This window comes from Ailuropoda melanoleuca, chromosome 16 (assembly GCF_002007445.2).
Source record: "Ailuropoda melanoleuca isolate Jingjing chromosome 16, ASM200744v2, whole genome shotgun sequence".
NCBI classification, from domain to species: Eukaryota; Metazoa; Chordata; class Mammalia; order Carnivora; family Ursidae; genus Ailuropoda; species Ailuropoda melanoleuca.
The window spans coordinates 35,136,400-35,150,563 of record NC_048233.1 but is presented as its reverse complement, the minus strand read 5'-3'; the positions used below and the strand labels follow the sequence as shown (position 1 = coordinate 35,150,563).

General features: G+C 38.5%; 1 protein-coding gene across 8 annotated transcripts in view; it reads right to left on the bottom strand.

Annotated features, from left to right (window-relative positions):
- The window catches only part of TMEM117 (transmembrane protein 117), a 484,559-nt gene that overhangs the window by 13,842 nt on the left and 456,553 nt on the right, over positions 1-14,164 (bottom strand). The window lies entirely within an intron of this gene.

Sequence of the window (14,164 nt, the reverse complement as noted above, 5' to 3'; positions counted from 1 at the left end):
TGAAGTGGAAAAATGCCAAAGACTCCCGATCTGTTCTCTTGCAAGTTAGTATCATTTTGAACCAAATGATGGAGGGCCTGACCTGCTAGCGTGAGAGGTGAACGATGAATTAATTCCCAAACTGTCTTAGTTGTTTTCTTGTTGTAAGGCAAAATCAGGAGGGATGACCCTCCCTCTCATAAGGAAGGGAAACAGATGCAAATGAGGGTATTTTTAGGTGTCTCATCTGCTCTTGGTTTTTGGGTAGAGCACAGACCTAAAGTTCACAGCTAGCATGTGACGAAAAAAGAGACTAAATATGAAGACACATTTGAGGTGGATCCACAGGCATTAATACACATATTTTCACTTTCAACAACTAAACAATCACTAAATTATCAGTCGTATATTTAGTGAGCATCTTTAAAAAGTATTACTGAAAAAGTAATGAACAAAATATGAATTTCAGATTTTGATACATTATTTCAATCTAGAAGTAAGTTTTTCCAAGACTTCTATATATTCAGCTGATACAAATGTGCCAATAATAGAGTGCCTGAACATCATAGGCGCTTCCATGCCCATTCCACTCCCCTTATTTATTTAGAGAGCGAGAAAGCAGGTGTGTGTGTGGGGAGGGGCAGAGGGAGAACGAGAGAGAATTTCAAGCAGGCTCCTTGCCCAGCACGGAGCCCGACACGGGTCTTGATCTCGTGACCCTGAGATCATGACCTAAGTGGAAATCAAGAGTCAGACACTTAATCCATTGAGCCACTCTGGCACCCTACCATGCCCCTTTCTGCTGAGAATTCTGGTTAAGGGAGAATAGGCTTCAAAGAAAAGGAACATATGTGAATAGTGGTAACCAGGAAAGTTTTCAATGTCTATTAATTTCATGATCTATGAATAACTTCAAACTGCTAATAAGAAATAAAGACACAAAAAGAAAAATGAAATCGTCTTTTTTCTATTGTTGTGTATGCAAATATCTTGTTGGTCTCACCTCTCCTTGCTTTTCAGACATCAGCAATAAATAGACGCGTAATTTGGAAAATTCACAAACCCAAAGCATAACCTGGATAATTTAGAACATTTTGATCTAAAATATTAGTAGAAAATGGTTTGGTAATAATACTTGTGGATTATTGCATTTTATTAAAATACATTTTCCTTTATTTTTCATCAATACCTTGCTCTCCTTATGTTACTTGAAATACTCTTGCTAAGAGACTTGGAATTGAATTTGGTCTTTTGCTAAAATATAACTGACATCTCCCATGAAAAATTACACTTGACACATAAAGGGACTGATAACCAGAGTATCTCACTCACCCTAGATAAACGACACAAAGCATTATCAACAGAGCAATTCTCTTTTTTTATTTCTTGGTTTAAGAAAGAGAATACTTCTTGGTAGTAATTGGGCTAGTATACTTAGTGTACCTTCTTTTTGGAAAGATGTTCTTGGACTATTCTCATTTAGCTTTTTATTTCACGAAATGAAAGTTTTCTACTGAGTATGAAATTGGTTTTAGTTTAAAAGTAATCTCTAGAGATTTCTTGTGGAATGAGACCAAAACTTCATTCACCAAAAAATAGTTCCTCAATGATTTCCCACCTGTAGTTCGAGAAAAAAAGATGAATTAAGGAAATGGAGTGCAGACGAAAGAGAAGAGAAAGTCTTGCTCCTTTCCTTATCTGGATGATCATATTTCTTTTTTCTTTCTTTTTTTTAAAGAAGGGATCAGAGAGTTTGGGGGAATGTATGATAGAAGTAGCTGGTGCCTTTTAAGAAAAGTTTTTGAAAAGAGGATTAATAAAAAAGATGATACATTCTCTTAGAGTCATCTGTTCTACATTATTTTTTATAATCACCATATTTTGGTTTTCAAAACTCTTTTTCCTAGTCTTGGAACTCCCCACCCTCCTCCTTCTCTCCCTGTTACTCCAATGTTTGTACTTCAATTCCTACTCTGCATACTTCTCCAGACTCATTATTGGGTCAGTGTAAACTCTGGCCTCCCTTGACTTAGAGTGGAATGCTAATAATAATTGCTATCATTTGTAGGAAGTGTGGGGCTTGTCTTAATGCACAGGAGAATCTGAGGCTGATGATACCCCAGGTATTTACTTAAAGAAGGTAAAAGGGGAGGTGGGTGGTGTTCTGAATCTCCCTAGGTATCAGCCTCTTTGTCTATAAATTGGGGTTAAATATAGCAACCTCACAGGCTCCTTGGGAGGATGAGATAATGCCTGGACAGCAAAGAGCAGGTGCTGGAGACAGAGGGACGAGACAGGGAAATGGCCACAAGCATGGCTGGTTTCCCCACGTGACCTCAAGGTCAAGGTTATCCTGAGGGGGAAGCAGATGGGTTTGTTTTCAGAATCACACAGCAGGCTGCTTCCAGGTCCAGGTGAAAAAGGTCGAAGGCCCTCTCCTTTCTGTTCTCATCCCCTGCACAGTGCTGGCCCCCTGGCGTCTCTGACTGGGACTTTGGTCAGAGTGGTGTTCTCCCAGAGGGTACTGGGAGCAGGGCCATCAGGAAGGCGCCTCTCTGAGAGAGACATGTGAGGTGACCTCATGAGGAGGATGGAAGAACCAAGAGCAACGTGGTTTCCGTGCGATGTGGTGACGCTGTTGCGACTTCCAGAAATACCTGGGGGGGACTTTACTGGTGGGGAAGGGAGGCATTCCTACCGTGTGGGCGGGAGCTGCTAAGCTAACAACATGAGTAACTAAGAGCTGAGGAAATCTGTGGACCTTGGGCATCGATTATCAAACACTCACAATGTTCTAGCATCATCCTAGGCTACATATTTTTATTTATATCTATGTACAAAATGATCCTGAAAACTTCCTATTATTAACCCATTTTACAGATGAGGAAATTTGTCTTAGAAAGGTTGTCACAAAATGATGCAGTTGTGATGTGGCAGAGCACAGCCCAAGAACTCTGTCAGGCCATGCCGTCTCTGTGAACAGCAACAGCACTTACTGTTTTTCACTCCAAACAGGGATTATTTTGACCTGCTGGATCTGTTCTAATGGAGAATCACGATGACCATCATCTCCTGCTTGTCTCCCACCAAAAGCCAGTTCCGTGAAGAGATTTAAACTGCTTCCCCCACCCACCCCAAAGGGTTCTCATTTTTTTATCTGACCTGGATTTGAACAAGACCGACAGTTGACTCTTCCTTCACTAAGCAACTGTCCCAAGGACACTGGCTTCTAATTAGCCTGGTAAGAAGGGACATCTGACTAACAGGTGATTGCTATAAAATACTGAGATTCTCTTGACACCATAACTGGATGTATAGCAAGTTGCATACACAGCTTGGATATAAATGTTAGGAGAATCATGGCTTTCTTTCTTGCCGCATAAACATAAAATATATATTTTGAACACGAGAACGTTAAGAGAATGACAAGGCAAGATGTGTTTAGCTACTAAGACCACAGTAGAGATAGGTTAATACAGTGCATATTATGAAATGCTCATTAATTTTATTCTTCAAGAAATGTTACCAATATTTAGTAATTCAAAGCTTCCTTACTCCATTCTGTTATTAAATCTAACAATCACTACAGAAATCTATCACATCAGCGGTTCAGTGAGGTGAGAATTATTTAGGCATATCAGATCATACATGCTACTCCAGTTCTCATCAGTTCATGGTGATGAACAGACTTCCAACTTTGTCTTGCTTTATATAAGAAATAGTTAATTTTCATTCAGATGGGCATATTTCCCATATCAATATAAATGAGCAGTGCCATGGTATATATCTAATCTTTTTTCTTATATACTATGGCTTTCTCTGCCTATAGCAATAAAAATCGCATTTGGACACTGATGTCCAAATTACATTTGTATGTGTAATTTGGACTGATGCGTCCAAATCGGATTCTGTCCAAATGTGACCCTATCATTCATGGACCACATTTGGACAGAATTTCAAGGCAGCCTTAAGTATATAGGCAAAATGGTCTCAGGATTCATCGTTCCCTCATGTTTTCTCGAGACGCATGCCTTGGGGCCAAGAAAAGGAACTTGGTACTATGCAGAGGAATTCAAGCTTGAAACCAACACTGTTTTGAATTCCCCAGCTAGCATTCAGTTTCCCAAATCAAATGAAGAGACCTCATTTCTATTTAGAGAAGCATTAGAGGATAAAAATGTAATAACACTGATTACTCTACCCTACAAAACTAAAGCCATGGTATCAGAACAGAAGTTGTATTTTTGGGGGCCAAATACTGGCCGTCTGTTTTTTTTAGGAAATTAAGAGATAGATTAGGTTAGATTTCACTGAAAAGTATTGATAACCACTTAGAATAGAACTGACAATAGATTCTTAAATGTTAATAAAAAGTAGCAACGTTTTTCAATGGAATAACTTCTACATTTCCTCTTTAGATGCATTAGATTATTACGTTTAAAATGATTTCAAAAGTGAACTTTACAGATATGCTCTGTTTTCTCTTTGTTAATATCTATTTCTCCTCATATTTCAAAAACAAATTTACTTCCATGAATATAAGAACATCAGTTCACCAAAAATTTCCCCAGCTTGTAAATGTCCTTAGCTTTTCTATGTTAGCAAGTGTCCTAGCAACAGGATTTTAGGTAACAGTGAGCTATGGCAGCCTGAGGAATTGTACTCAGGCTTTGGGTGATATTATTGTTTCTTATTAAGAATCTTGAGTGTCTCAACTCTTTCAGCAACTCTATCATTCTTCTAATTCGCAAAATTGCTGTGGTATCATTTGGCTGAGTGGCTGAGTAAATCCTTGAAAACCTTGACATAGAGTAGATTTTGCTTATTTGTTTGTTCTTTGCCTATCTTTAACATTGGAATGTAAGCTCCAGGGAGCTTACAGAAGTTTTTCCCTCTTTGTTCACTGGTCTATTCCCCAGACCTGAAATAGTGGTAGGCATATAGTAAGAACTCAAAAATTTGTTGAATTGATGCATGTAACTCTCTGAAAGTTAAGCATGTACAATAATCCCTTTTTGGCTTCATGTAAGTGACAACACAGAATGGATTCAGGTAAACGAGGCAACAAAACAAGTACTTGTTTTTGTAATAATATTACACATCAATCTGGGTCTCATTATTATGAAAGAAAATTAGTTGTTTTTTCCGCCCTATAAACTTGGTATACTGCAGTCACACAGAGAGTAACCCTAAGATTAAACCGTTTGCCAAAGATCACAGAGGAAAGGAGACAGTGGATAATTACAGAAACAAAGTGGTCAAATGTAAATATTGCGAGATGAGTTAATGTTTGGGGAGTTACTAAAAATGCTTGTTGGGATGATCCAGGACACCCTTTTACGTTATCACTGTTACATTTAGTAAATTACAGAAACTCCTGAGACACATCCAATCTAGTCCAAGATCAAAAAAGAGAATGTAAACCAACATGTGATTAAACAAAGTGGGGTGGGTGAGGGCAGGAAGATCCTCAAGGCGATGGCCTGCAGTAGGTGTGAGTGATGAACAAAAGAGAAATAGCAGGAGGTTACTCAGATGCCCTTTTTCTCATATGTTGCTCTTCCATTTTCTCTTAATATTCACAATTTTTCCCCTCAAGGGCAAATGAATTCTATAACATTTTGAAGTTTTCTCTCAAGAGGCACCTGTGCTATTGAAAAATTTAAAATCTTCAAGGAAAAATCTTGACTTTCTGGGTTGAAGTAGGCTTTTGTCAACAATTAGTAGAGATGGCAGATCTCATTCAGTGCCAGCACAAATCCCAAGTCAGGCTGCAGACTCTTACTTAAAATGTTTAAAGAACTTGGCTCTTTCATGTGTTTTTGTAGATTCAAAGATACCAATTAACTCTCAAGTTGCTGCCCAAACAATCTATTTTATCCTAAGGGCCTATTTTGTAACGTTATTTAACATATTTTCTTCATCAATGATCTTTCTTACTTGCAAAGGCCAATAAGAATTTTCCAGGCTAATTTTAAAGCCAACACATATCAATGAGATAGAAGTAATGGGTTAGTGCCTGTAGAAAAGGCAAATAAATCAAGCCCAGAGTAGATCTGAAAAATAAGTATAGTTTTTGTTACTTTTAAAAGACCTGACTATGAGGTTCTGGCGAACAGCAGTTGGTTTGCTAAAACAAGCTTTATTATATCTAGACCCCTTGAAAGCATCATTCCTTTAAGCACCAAGATGGCACAGTGTCTGATGAAATGCACGGGGCCTCATTAACAGATGTCTTGCTTTGGCAGACTGATGTGATGAAGGACAAAATAAAAGTCAGTCTCGTAAGTGTTTACAACTACTAGAAATGCATCATGTGGCATCTAGAAATAATGGGAAATCAATATCCCTCTTCACCAGACACAAGAGAGAGTACTTGACATCTTAGAGACTCCTCTGTGGGGGGATGGGAGGAACCAAACCTCTGCCTATGACAAGTTGCTGATAACCTAAGTTAGTGTAAGTTCTGAAGAAGCACATTGTTATAACTCAGCAAAAAGTCCTTTTGGATGAAATCTTTCATCAGTTATCAAACAACTTGACTTTGTGCTTAAGAACAATGAATATTAACTACATAACAAATTGGCATATTTTTGACCTAAATGAGAGATCCTAATAACTCCTTTTCTCCTTGTAAGAAAAGAGGGAAATCTAGTGGAAAGAAATTCTTATGCAACACACTTTTATGTCCTTTTTCAGATACTGGCTGCAGTTCAGCAGCACATAGCCCCGTGCTTACTCTGCTTTATTGTATTTGCACATTTGGTACAAAATGTCACTGCTCCAGTATCTGTTCTGACTGTATGCAAGCTGCCAGCAATGGTCACATACAGTTGTCTGAATGACTAATTTCTTCTATGGACTATAGAGAAAAATTAACTGTATGCTGTCAAAAGAATAGATATTATCATCCTTGGTAAAATTTTTATTTAATATTGAGGTCATTTTTCTCTATGAAAAAAATAGTAATAGTGGAGATCAGTGGGTAAATAATATAAAAATGTTCACTTCATGAATAACAGGGAGTGTGAAGTTGATCTAAATACCAGGTTAAGGTAACTTACCTTTAGGATTTCTTGCAATGGGTTTATTGCTATGATTTTTTTTCAGGAATGTCTAATGGAGCATATATTCTATTTGGGAGACCAGTCATTCAGCAAGTAGCATTATAATACGATGTCAAATAGTAATAAGTAATCTGAAGGAAATTCAGCAGGGTTGGGGGATGAAGAGTAATGAGTTAGCAGTGGTAACGTGTTAGTGTAGTCAAAAGAAAACTTCTTTGAGGGTGACCTTTGTTTTTCTGTCTTGGTTTTGGTTTTAATTTTGTTAGCTAACATATAAACCAATATTGGTTTCAGGAGTAGAATTCAGTGATTCATCACTTACATACAACACCCAATATTCACCACCACCAAGTGCCCTCTTTAATACCCATCCCCATCTAGCCCATCCCCCACCTGCATCCCTCCATGAAGCCTAACATTTGTTCTCTGTCGAGGATGACGTTTGTATGGAGTACTGATTGATATGAAAGAGGAAGCCCTGCAAAATTCTGAAGGAGAAGCAGATCGGCTAGAAGGAGCAGCAAATGCAAAGATCCTTAGAGATGGGTGTACTCAAGAAACAGCAAGGTTAGAGTGGTTGTAGGAATTTGAGTGATGTGGAGTGGTGGGGCTGACTAGCGGAGGAATAAAGACTAGTTAGGAGACCAGTGCAACAGTTTAGCTGTGAGATGATGGTGGGTAAACAAGGATGGTCAGGTATTCAGATCAACATGTATATTAAAGGTATTACGAACTGAACTTCTGAATTGACCAGTTGCTAGAACAACCAGTAGCATTCACTGGGTAAGGAAAGACTGAGGAACCAATACACTTGTAGAAGATAGGGAAGTGGGCAAGAAATCCAGAGATTTATTCAGAACATGCTACTATTAGACAACTAAAGGGAGGCATTGTGTAGGTATTCGGGAAGCTTATGGAGAGGCAAAAGCTGGAGATATAGATGTGGGACTCAGCAGTGCACTGACCTAAAGCCATAGAACTGAATACAAGCACCTGGAAAGGGAGTATACAAAGCCAGGAGAAGAGGAGACTTGCCAGGGACCGAGCGTTGAGGTACTCCAACGTTTAGAAGTTGGAAGAGGAGAGGCCAGTAAAGAAAACTGAAAAGGAATGGCTTACATGACAAGAAAGGAATGGCACACAGGACAAGAAAAACAGAAGAAGGTGGCATCCTAGAAGCCAGGTGGAAAGTGTTTCGAGAAGGGAGTAGTGGTTAATGCATTCTGTTGAATGCACCTAAAATATCAAGTAGGAAGACTGAAAAGTAACTATAGTACTGGGCAATAGGAGGGTTGCTGATCATGACAGGACCTCTGAGCTCCAGAGGAAGATGATATTGTGGACAAAAGCCTGACTGCAGTCTGTTCAAAAGGAAATAGGAGGTGAGAAGCAGAGGCAAAAATACAGAACTTTTATGAGGAGTTTTTATTAGTAGGAACAGGATAAAGAATCAGTAACTGCTGAGAAACTATGATTACGCTAATTTCAAATAAATTTTGTTAGTGTAAAATAAATTGAATTTTGGTAGAATATGTTTTAAGATGAATGTTAAAATCCGGCATCCGCCAGTGTGGCTATTCTGGCTGTTTACAGCTGATGCCTGCTCGGATTGGTCAGCACCTCTGCTGTGCCAGGTGATAAATATTGTAACCATCACTGTCTGTAAAGTCTAAACAGATGTTTTCCTGAAGAACAGCACAGAACAAAGCAACCCTGGGCCAGGTTCATTGTACCTTGAATGCAGCAGGCTTTCAGAGACAACAAGCTGCATCCTTGCTGCTCTGTACCCAGTGTAGTTTCCTTCCGTTTTACCTTTCAGTAAAGACTTCAGATTCTGAAGCAATCACAGAGTCTCTGCCTCTGACCCCCATGGACCACCCGGTGATAAAAGGAACAGAAAGTAAAACCTTTAGAGCAATGGATTTGAACTGGCAGACTTTCCAGGCCTTTCTTCAGTGAGTTTTAGGTCAAGAATGTCCATCCTCTGAGCTCTAGAGAGAAATTATCAACCTTCAAGTAAGAGAGCAAAGACTAGGAAAACAAGATATGTACGGGCAGGGTTAGAGGATGGGAAGAATAAAATGTGTTTTGTTGTGGGAGAAATTATACCCTCAGTGAATTGAAAAAAATTTTGAAGCTATTGTTAGTCCAAAGGTCAATGGCCAAGAAAAACCTAAAATACCTTGTTTTCCTTGCTAGCCACCTATGGGAGAGATATTCTCCCCCTTGGGGTCCTTTTGGAGAACAAGTTTATATTGCTAGGGTAAAGAAGACTTGCATGCATGTTAGTACTTGCCTGTCTTTATATTGACATAATCCATCCAGAGAAACCTGAAGTGGCGACAGTGGGGTTGGCTTATAGATTCCACATAGCACTAACAGAATGAATGGTAAGTCTACATTTCTTGCAGAAGTTCTCAATAGCACATTCAGGTCCCCCATAGAACGGCAACACACTATTATTCAACTAATTCAGCAGTTATTCGATGCCCACTTTATGCAAAGCATCTATTCTCAAAATATATCAAATGGCAGTAATAAAGAAATAGGCTAACCTCTCCCTTTTACAGTTATAGGCAATGAGAGTCAGTGAAGTTACAAGACTCCACCCAGTTACCCAACAGACTGACGGAAGAGACTGGATGAAATTTCATCGGTAACCTGTGAACTATATTTCATTACATGCCCCTAGTTGAGACCTCTATTTAGGAGAACGAAAACACCTATTGAGGAGATCAACTATATTTTCATATTCTATTCAGACTAAGCAAACCAACATTGGTCATGTCCTTACTTTATGCCAACTATCTGATCCACTGTGAACTACTTGCAAATATATATGGTAGGTAGGCTTTTTCTCATTTTCTATGGCAGTAAACTGAGGCTCAGAGAGCAGTCAAGTAGCTTGCCAATGCTACACAGTTGGTACCGACAGGATTTGTACCTAGGTCAGTCTGGCTCCAAAAACATTTTTGTACAGCCTGTCAAACTTTTCCATGACTTTTTTTTTCCCCATCAGGCTCTAATGTCACAATTACCTTCCCACCTAAAAGCCAGCTGTCATCCCAATAGGTGTTTCTGTTTGATGCTAACTTGTATTTGTAATGAAAAGGCTCCTTTTAATGGTATGTTGCAGCTTATCTTGAAACAATACTTTCTCAAAATTATTTTGCTACCGAACTTCCGTTGTGAAGTAAAGGCATGGCAATGGGTCCATGTTTATCCTGCAAGCCATTGACAGAGCCTGCAAAGTATGCAGGCTGAGATGCGCCTTTAACTCTAGACGGTTTATGACCATCTTAGAATTTTTATTGCCAATGCATAGATTTGGCTCTAAACTTAGAATATTTCTAGTAATGGATACTATCTCCCCAACTTCTTTGCACTTTCGTTTTCTCACCTGAGGCTATTTTTCATCATGCCTAGGCACTCTGATGGCAGACTCCTGTATCACCGCATGGGAAGACAGGATGGAATTGGGGACGATTTGGTGCCCACTAGTGATGGCTATCAAACTTGGCAACTTCCTAAAAAGACAACTTTTTTATGTTTCTTTGGAACCCGTATGAAGGTAAGATTTGTGCTCCTCACATATTGTGCCTGTGCATATCATTAAGTGATAAAATTTTACACTATGTAGGTGATGAGGCAGAGCAGAAACACAAGAGTGAGAACTATAAGGATAATAATATATGTATTTTTGCATAGCAATCTAACAAACTATTTTATTTTATAACAACTTTTCCTTGTTCTGTGTGTCGACGAACTGTTTCAAGTTATTGTGTTACTGGGAGCCCCTTACTTCAAGGACTAATTATTCCTGCTCACAATTATGACCAGTAGAAGGTGACACAATTTCCATAAATATACCATTATTAATAATTTTATTCAAACCCCTTTTTCATATTTGATCTTAAATAGAATGCCAGTGTAATCAATGTTAGCAAGTTCATTGTAATGTTATGAGGTTGAAGCTTCATGTCTCTGTGCAACAGATCAGATTTCTAATGAAATGTGTCGTATGTAGAAATGTTCCAAGCAACATCCACAAGCATACATGGAAACAAAGTAACAATGGACTTGGGGAAGGTGTTAAAAATTATCAGAAAATAATTTTATGCTACCTCAGGATAATATCTCATAAAATTTTTATTCATAAAAATTGGTAAGCCTACGGTTCTGAAAATTGACTTTTAATGCACAGAAAAGCTATCTGAAAGCAATCATAAAAACTAAACATAAAAACATAAAATTTTGCCTTCAAGCATTGGATTGTACTTGGTGAGTCATAGGTAAACATGAAATTATTGCATTTGCCATTTGCCAAAGGCTTTGCTTTATGGATATGTGCAACATATAGACATAAATCAATTAATATGTTATTTTTCTTACATAAACCCAAGTACACTTGATTCATTACCTCTCACTAGAGAAGAAGTTGGCAAATCAACATCATTATGAAACCATTCAGGTGATAGACTATGTTCAGAAATTAATTTTCTGAATAAAGTTTCCAGTGATTTGCTGACTGAATTCCATCCCAATTCTAACTCACGTATCTATAACCTTTAATACTGCATTTCTCTTTTAAATAGTAAATCCACTCTTTAACAGTGATACACAGAGTAAAAATTTCAACTAATCACGTATCATTTCCCTTTTAATACAGACACATGATTGCCTTAGCCAGAAATGGGTACTTCTTTTTTTTTTTAATATTTTGTTTATTTATTTGACAGAGATAGAGACAGCCAGCGAGAGAGGGAACACAAGCAGGGAGAGTGGGAGGGGAAGAAGCAGGCTCCCAGCAGAGGAGCCCGATGCGGGCCTTGATCCCAGGACCCCGGGGTTACGCCCTGAGCCAAAGGCAGATGCTTAACGACTGAACCACCCAGGTGCCCCAGAAATGGGTACTTCTTTACATCTCTTTTTTGGGAACAGTACATATGAACAATGTTGAGGTGTTTTCATGAAAAGCACCTTAAAGTTATGCTAATTAACTCAGAATCAGTGAGAGTTCTTCATTCGTACTTCCTGAGCCTTGATCACATACAATGTGAAAGAATAAATATTATAATTAACAATTTAATTTTTTTTTTCTTTTTCAAGTCAATGTCTTCTCATTCAGCATGCCCTCATTGCCAACTATATAGCATGGTCAGTAGATTACTCATGCAATGATCCAAAATAAAGAAATGTCCCCTAAAGTTATTTCAGTGAAAGGAAATAAATTTCCATTTACTAATATTATTAAATATTCTGCTTACCACATCTCTAGCCAGGCCCTATAACTGATGAACACTTACAACAACAGCCACCATTCAGTGAGCTAAATGAAATAATCCCTGCACCAAGCATAGTTGTTTACATACATTTCCTTATTTATTTTTAAAATAATTCTAGGGGGGGGTTTATTTTCCCCATTTTGCAGTTGTGGAAACTGGGGTGCAGAGAAGGTGCCTGACTTGCCCACTATAATATAGCTAATAAGGGAAAGAGTAGGAGCCACACGTAGGCTCTATCCAGCCCCATATACACCCAGTGTTCTTTCTGCTGCGCTCATGAAAGTAAGTAGGAATTTAGCTTGACCTGGCTTGAAATGACCTATTGCTGTCTTGGTCTAACCATAGTTTCTTTTGTCTCTCTCATCAAGCCCAGAAGAAACTACTGAATTGTATAGGGTGTTTGCCCAGAATTTTTTGTTTCTTCTCCATACCCACAACTACCCTGATCTACACAGTTAGGATTTTCCACTGAAACTAGATCTTGCATCTACCACCAGCATTCCTAAGCTAATACTTGTTTTGCTTGCCTAATAGCTAACTTCTTTTCTTTGCCTTTTTCAAAGAAAATCTATCTTGTCTTTTCTTTTCATGCTGTTGTCTTTTATTTGCTAAATATTTGTACACTTAACATTTGTTGGTGTCAGCCCCTCTTTTAAGCACTGGCGATATCTCAGTGAAACAGGTAGACCAGATTCCAGGCTCTGCCTTTGTGGAGTTCACAGTTTGAATGTAGGATAAGATTTTAATGGGACTAATTTCAGAAAAATGAACAGTATTAAAAAGAAAATAAACCAGGATGATTGGTTGGCAGAATCTACTTTAGATGGGTTAGAAAAGATCTCTATGAGGATAGAACCTCTCCAGTGAAAGGACCAGGTGCTGTGATACATGCTATGGATGCCACGGGGGCCAAACTAGATCAGTAGAGTCCCCACCATCAGGTAGCTTACGTCTAGCGGGAACAAAGATAAAAGAACTAGTAGAGTTAAGTGAGTGGTAATAATTGCTGCAAAGGAAGTAAATTTGGGACCAAGAAAGAGAATAACCAAGAGGGCACGTGAGGAGGTATCTTTGTAGAGGTGACATCTGAGGATGGGAATGATCCATTCAACAAACAGCAGAGACTATTGAACAAAGCACGTGCTCAATTACCTACTTTATGGCGGGTACCTTTCTAGGTCCTGGGAACACAACGGTGAACACACACACAAGTATACCCTGACTTCTTGGAGCTGATAGTTCAGTAGTTAAATTGGACAAGAATCAAATAATGGTGGAAGCAGACCTTGGTACTTCTGGGTTAACTTGTATGATCATGCCCATCTGTCATTCACTTAACTATCACAATGTCACAGATTTGGTATATGCAACTCTTTTTGGCTATTTTTCTTGGTGCCATCACCAAAGAATCTTCTGTTATAGCTCCATGATAAACTACTGTATGGTGTTCATCAACCTTTCATATTTATGTGTTGATTATATGCTTCTTAAAGGTACAGCCAGTCCTTAGCACAATTCTGAATACACAGTAGGAAGTAAAAAAAAATTCAATTGATTATTCACCAATACTTACTAAATACTTACTATGTGCCAGAAATTGTACAAGGCCCTGAATACCAAAGATATGAATCAAACTTCCTGCCTCCAAGAAACTTATCCTTTAAGAGAAGAGGTAAACAAGTTAAACAGTACTTATAGGGTGATATGGAAGCACTGTAACACAGGCATATTGCAGGTTCTCCATGGACCTACTGGAAAAGGAGTCCCTCATTGGAACTGTGAGTGAATGAGTACATTAACCACTCCTTCTCTACCTTCCATCTTCACAGTGCC